Source organism: Triticum aestivum, chromosome 6A (assembly GCF_018294505.1).
Source record: "Triticum aestivum cultivar Chinese Spring chromosome 6A, IWGSC CS RefSeq v2.1, whole genome shotgun sequence".
NCBI lineage: Eukaryota > Viridiplantae > Streptophyta > Magnoliopsida > Poales > Poaceae > Triticum > Triticum aestivum.
The window spans coordinates 600,032,383-600,038,965 of NC_057809.1; the positions used below are offsets into that span (position 1 = coordinate 600,032,383).

General features: G+C 44.2%; 1 pseudogene; it reads left to right on the top strand.

The window, feature by feature from the left end:
- The first annotated feature begins 1,702 nt into the window (after positions 1 to 1,702).
- LOC123128883 (ribosomal protein S3, mitochondrial-like) lies at positions 1,703 to 3,500 on the top strand (annotated as a pseudogene).
- Positions 3,501 to 6,583: the final 3,083 nt, after the last annotated feature.

Sequence of the window (6,583 nt, forward strand, 5' to 3'; positions counted from 1 at the left end):
CGACTTCTTCTAACGCTAGAAGACCACAGGAAGAAACCCGGGACCAGAGCATGTCGTGAAAGACGCACACGGGGCGGGCGTGCTTCGACCGTGTCTCTGGGGCACAGTTGAATGTAGATATCATGAACGCGAGGATAATGATACCAGGCCGAGAAACCCGGGCAAGTACTCCCCTAATGTGCCGATCGCTAGCGCATCCAGGGCCCCGGCGCCCAGCTCTGCTGGAGAGGCCGTCAATGATCTGAAAAGTGCGTCTGCGGTTCGGATAGACTGATTCTGCGAACGCCTAGCCCCAGGAATCAATAAAAAAACAAGTGCTAAGTTTCATTTCAGATCAGTGAATAAACCAAAAAAGAGACCTTTCTCGCTCGACGCCACACTATGCTCCGCTTCAACAAATGAGAGTTTTCGGTGGAACCGGTGAACCACGCGAGCTGGTTAGATGCGTGGGGCAGAGAGCTCGTAGTACCTGATAGCGCAGCTATGCAGTGGAAGGGAAGGAGCCTAAATCGACCCCCTTCTTTCTTTTTTATTCAAAGACACAAAAGCAAGCACAAAAGATATTGGACTCTCGGATGAGACTAAGCAGCTACCGTTCCGACGCGCCCCTGACCCTATCTTGATTCAAACCGAAAACCCTCTCTAAGGTGGAGCCTAGCTGAAGCTGTCATTCAAAGAATAAATGGGAATCCAAATCCACTTTTAGGGATATAGATGAAGTCTCGCTCAGTAAAGAGAGTTGTAGATTCGTAGAAGAGGATCAGAGTACGCGCGCTACAAAAGGCAGCTAGCCAATGAAAGTAAGTGGAAAGAATATATTACTTTTGTACTGACCCCTCCGGGGCCCCCGGTTGTTTTGGCGCGCCCTACCCCAACGTTAGACTATTGCCTTTTTAGCCTACGCTTGCTACTTGCAGCATGGATTCGATAGATCTATCGAATCCATGCTTCCCCCGCCCCGAAGCGAGACTCTATCCAGATCTCAAAGAATAACGAGCTAGGCGGCCGGCGGGCAAAGAAAGGGGGCGGGGCGTTTACTTGAAAATGACAACCGCCTGTTCCAGCAGCGGGGGCCTTGCACGAAAGCAAACCTACGATTAAGTAGCAGTTGCTTTCGCTGATGGGCCCAGTGAGGGGGGCATTGTCCCTCAGTTCTTACCAACCTCAGGTGTGTACATCTAACTTATTATCTTCTTTTTTCATGCAAGCCTGACCTCAGCTGTCCATTTATTATTCATTCAGGGCGCCCCTAGTGGACTTGGTGGTGCTCCTTTCTCAAACCAGAACAACTCTGAACATTAGGGAAAATAAGGGGAGACCACCTGAGCGAACCGACCATAGGGACTTTACTTATCCGAACCGAACATTAGCGGCTTAAGCTAAGCCTATCACGAGCTGCGTTGCTGCTTGATCGGCGGGGAGGAAGATCTCAAAGTATGGGGCAAAGGATCAAGCGCTTTGACTTTGCTTTGTCCCCCGGGATCCACCACAGGTTGGGTTTGAGAGCCGTGTGATGGGTGACTATCTAGCACGGTTCAGAGAGCACGTGTATGTAGTCTGCGCTGGTGAATGGAAGCCCCCGCCGCAAAAAAGAAGCGGCTCTTCCCACGGCTCTATCACCATTGACTCTATTTATTATTATGGTAACTCATTGTATCAAGATGTCAATCTTAGATCTTATTTTAGTTTGATATGTCCACCTACGAAACTCGCCCTTGGCTTTCGTCTCGGTAGGTGTATTATTCTACATTTTCCCAAAAGGACATTCATTCATTTCTTTCTTCCCGGCCGATCACCACGACTAAAACTAAAACAAGACAAGAAATCAAGACCCGTACTACAGGAAAAGGGCTGGTGGCCGACATTTGGGAAAGTCAGGCCGATCGGGTGTCTTCATTCAAGCGAGGGTACAGAGGAAGAACGAAACAAAGTGAGAGGCCGGGGGGCAGGGAAAAGAGTCGAGTCAATCGACCGGGAGAAGCAAAACGAAATCCGGATTTGGCCGAAAAAGATGCAACGTTATGGATACCATGACCGATCACCATCGAGAAAGAAGAATTTTGATAAATCACTTCGGGTGAGCGGGGCCTTCAAGCGGCCTCAATACGCCGGGGTTGTAAATGACATACCTTTCCTTATGGGAAATGCCGCCTCCTTACTAAAAAGGAATAGAATCAAGCTATTTTTACCAAAGAAGTCCCGCTTTGACGGCCCGACGAGTCATCTACTAAAAAGGACCCTCCCCGCTGTGCGCCCCTCCTTGAATTATTCGGTCATGCAATACTTTTTTAATACTAAGAATAAAATGCATTTCGACCCCGTCCTAGTTCTCAATCATTTCGTGGCACCGGGTGTGGCTGAACCATCTACGATGGGGGGAGCGAAGGGAGGAAGCTTAGATAAGAGAATATGCTCTCGCATCGCTTTTTTTTAGAAAGCTCTACCAGCAAGAAAAAGTGTTTGGCCCGAGCCAAAAAGAGGTTGATCCACTTCATTCGCCAAGCGAATGATCTTCGCTTCGCGAGAACAACAAAAACCACCATATCGCTCTTTCCTTTCTTCGGTGCTACCTTCTTTTTTCCAAGGGATGGGGTTGGGGTGTATAATAACCCTTTTTTGAGTATGCCCGGAAACAACTCCTAGCTCAATTTAGGATCAAATGTAGGAACCTCATGGGTAAGGATAAGGTAATGGAATTGATAGAGAAATTCATAGACCTAGGTAGGATAGGAAAATTGATAAAGGGAATAGAGATGATGATAGAGATCATACTGAGAAAGAGGATAATTCCGTACGGGTACAACTCTTATTTGAACGAAGTGCAAAAAATGCGATCTTTTTTGTCTAATAGAACAAACACTAATACCTTAATTGAGTCGGTAAAGATCAAATCTGTTTATCAAAGTGCTTCTCTGATTGCTCAAGACATCTCTTTTCAACTGAGGAACAATCCAATCTCATTTCGTTCCATTTTTAGTAAAATAGTGAAGGATATTCCATTAATAATGCCAAAAGGGGTGGAGGGGATACGTATTTGTTGTTCTGGTCGATTAGGGGGTGCGGAAATAGCTAGAACTGAATGCGGAAAGTATGGAAAAACATCTTGTAATGTATTTAACCAGAAATCGATTATGCTCCTGCGGAAGTATCTACTCGTAACGGAATTTCAGGTGTCAAAGTGCGGATCTCATATAGTCAAAATAAGAAGGGACGTGCTATATCCGAAACGTACAAAATATAGTAAATATTTTAAATGCAGATGTAGTAGGGGTCGCGAACCGGATGGTACACAACTTGGTTTTGGAAGATATGGCACCAAAAGTTGTAGAGCTGGTCGTCTTTCATATCGAGCCATTGAAGCAGCGCGTCGGGCTACAATCGGACAATTCCATCGTGCTATGAGCGGACAATTCCGAAGAAATTGTAAGATATGGGTAAGAGTTCTCGCAGATCTTCCTATTACGGGGAAACCCGCAGAAGTTCGAATGGGAAGAGGAAAAGGAAATCCGTTAAGACTTGATCTATCATCTTATTCTTTTGGTTTCTTTTTGGGGGGAATAGTTCTCATTGTGATTGCGGCTGTAGTGTTAGATCCCTCTTTGATCGTGACAGATCAAGCTAGGGAACTAATCATGGAATGGATGATCTCACTTACCCAATCTGTTTATCACATTCTACGGGCCCTTTTCGAAGAAATGCGGAAAACCTTGAGTGGACGGGAGCGCTATGCCCCCCTGGTAGGAACAGAGCTACTGGCAAAAAAACTCCTTCGTGTTCGGAGGAGGAAACCTCCAAGGCGGCATACATTCATCTAATGCTATCAGATGAGAGTGATAGTGAGAGCGTTAACCAACAAAGGGGTGGGAGCGATGCGCCTCCTTTAACTATTGACTTGAACTGACCAGCTCAGGATCAGGAAGATATTCGGCAATATGCCGAATCAATAAAGGAATTTCGGATTGATGAGCAATTCGAGAATTTCAAAAGGAATGATTCCACTTCCCCGCTCTATGATCAATTATGCGCCTACGTCGGAGATGCTGATGTTGTTAAAAACCAGTGTATCTGTGAGATCTCAGAGAACTTTCATGCAACAGACGCTGGGTTAATTGATTTCGTCAATCAGACAGATGACACTGAAGGGCAAAGAAGAGTCATATGGAATCTTATCAAGCTTCATTTCCAGGATGAGCTTGATAAGATCCCACCCGAACTACAACAAAATGAAAATCCAGAGGAAGAATGAATGGTATGGTAGCCATCATCATCATTCTCTTTTTCGTTATAAAGATAAAGGGCTTGCTTTATTTGAAGAGTTAGTTGGCCGGCCTACCGGCCCGCAGATGTAGAGACAGAGATAGAGGTTGCCTCTCTTCTTAAACTGCGAAATCAAAGGGACGCTTGGAAAGAAGGGAACGCACGGCTCTTATCTGGTTCGAATCCAGTTCGTCCCGGCCGGCCACAAAGACTACACCAAACTACACTAACTATGAGTTTATGAAAGCACAGAAAAAACGATAACTATATATGGGAATATGAAAGCAAGAACTACTAATTGTAAAAATGACAATCGAAAGCCCCCCCGATAGAAAACCAGCTATCGTTTCATATATGCGCTAGGATATATATAGTATCCTATCCCCCTCAATCTCAGGAGTCGCTTTCTCTATGCCCGACTTACGAGCTCTTTGCTTATTATTTATCGGGTGGGATGAAGGTCAAAATGTCTAGTTTGAATTGCTTATGCTTATATAGTTTGAATCGTCTAGCTTCATACCAAGGTTGTTCTACAAAAGAACCAAGTAAGAAAGTAAGCCCGTTCAATTGAAATAGCTTCCTTGCTTCGCAGTTCGATACCCACTGAAACTATGGATACGATAGACTCGGGAGGGGTAAAGGGTTACTTTATTTGGGCTGCTAAGTCTTTCTTGTTGATTCCGGAAATAAAGAGGACCTTCTTAATCCTTCGTGCTCCACACCCGCCTCACTGGACCTATCCATTCGAGCTCTCTCCTCTAATCCCAACTCGACACGGCTGGACGACGACGCCTGTTCACTTATAACGAAATCACACGTTAAGCCCGATGAATTCATCTACAATTTATGGATTTGTCGGTTTGGCAAGGCAGAACCAGGGCCCTTCCATTAAGGTTATATTATAGTTTCGATAGGAGAGATGCAGACCAGATAGGAATGCAAGAATACTCTGTAAATTGTTTATTAATCGGTTTAGTCTGTGGAAGAGAAGTCTCGATCTAGAGGATTGCCCCCCCCCCCCAGACTGACCTAGTTGTCCTTGACTTGCTTCGGAAAGAAAAGACCTAGTACTTGTTTACCTTGACCATGGCTACTTTCCCGCCGCCTTTCCTTCTATACTTTTCCTATGTGCTATCCCAGGCATCCCTTGTCAAGCTACCTATCCCTACGAAAAAGCAAGCCTACTTACTACGTGTTTTCCTCTATTGGCAAATACGCATATACTGACCTACTCACGTGCATATCTTGCATAAAGCCTTCCCCTAAAAAACAAACTAGCCCGTATCTTCCTAGTCCTTGTTGCCAGCCCTACTCGACTTTACTCGACTATTTAGAAAAAGCTACTACTTGAATGCATACTTTTACTATTATTTAAAGAAAAAACAAAAACTATTTCTGAGTTTATGCCCCACCAATAGAGCAAAAGAACGCTCAAATGAGGAACTAGAATATGAAAGTGCAAAATATCCTACCGAACAAAGAAAGCACTATATCTCATTTTTTAAATCTGGTAAAAATTCTTCAACCTAACTCAACACAACTATATTTCGACTGTATATGTATGTTTGTAACGTGCCACAAAACCATCTTAAGATTAGACAGTTATCAATCAGCAAACGCATTGACCACATGCAAAAAAGAAAGACGGATCTCCTTCCTTTTATTCGGTGATTTCCTTTTATAAGTCACTGCTATTCTTCCTTGACCCTTCTTACCTTTGCTAGATTTTGCATTCCCCTCATTACTATTCGGCTCAGTATTATCTTCACCTTTGGAATTGCTTCCACCAGAAGTAGACGACAAGTACCGTAGATGTCAGAATTTTGTATATAGCAAATTCAGGTAGTAAGTAATGGAACTGTAGCATGCAAAGGGACTGTACCATGGAAATTGAGAAGAAATCTCCATCAAGTTTTTCCATTTTATGCCATATGAATAAGAGATTCCTTTTAGTTAGAAAGCTCGTGTAGAAGTTTGCTATCAAAGACCTCGGTATTCTTTTCATCCGCGGTTTCCCACTTCTCTGTCTCTGGGTGAATGCCTCTACCAGAGGTTATGCGCCAGCTTGGGAAAGCCTTAAGTTATATCTTAATCTGTCTTGCAAGGTAGATTGGATCATGTCCGCGATAGAAGTTGCAGAGGAATGAAACGACGATTTCGGTATAGAAGAGAAAGGGATTGTGCTTTCGACCGTGGCGAGATAGGATAGACTTGGGATTCTTTCTTGGCCCTTGATTGCCAACACTCTGGGGCTGAATTAATTAATGAAACTAATAGGAAGGATTGGGATGATGAACTGGTGAGATTCTTTCTTTCGCTGACTGAC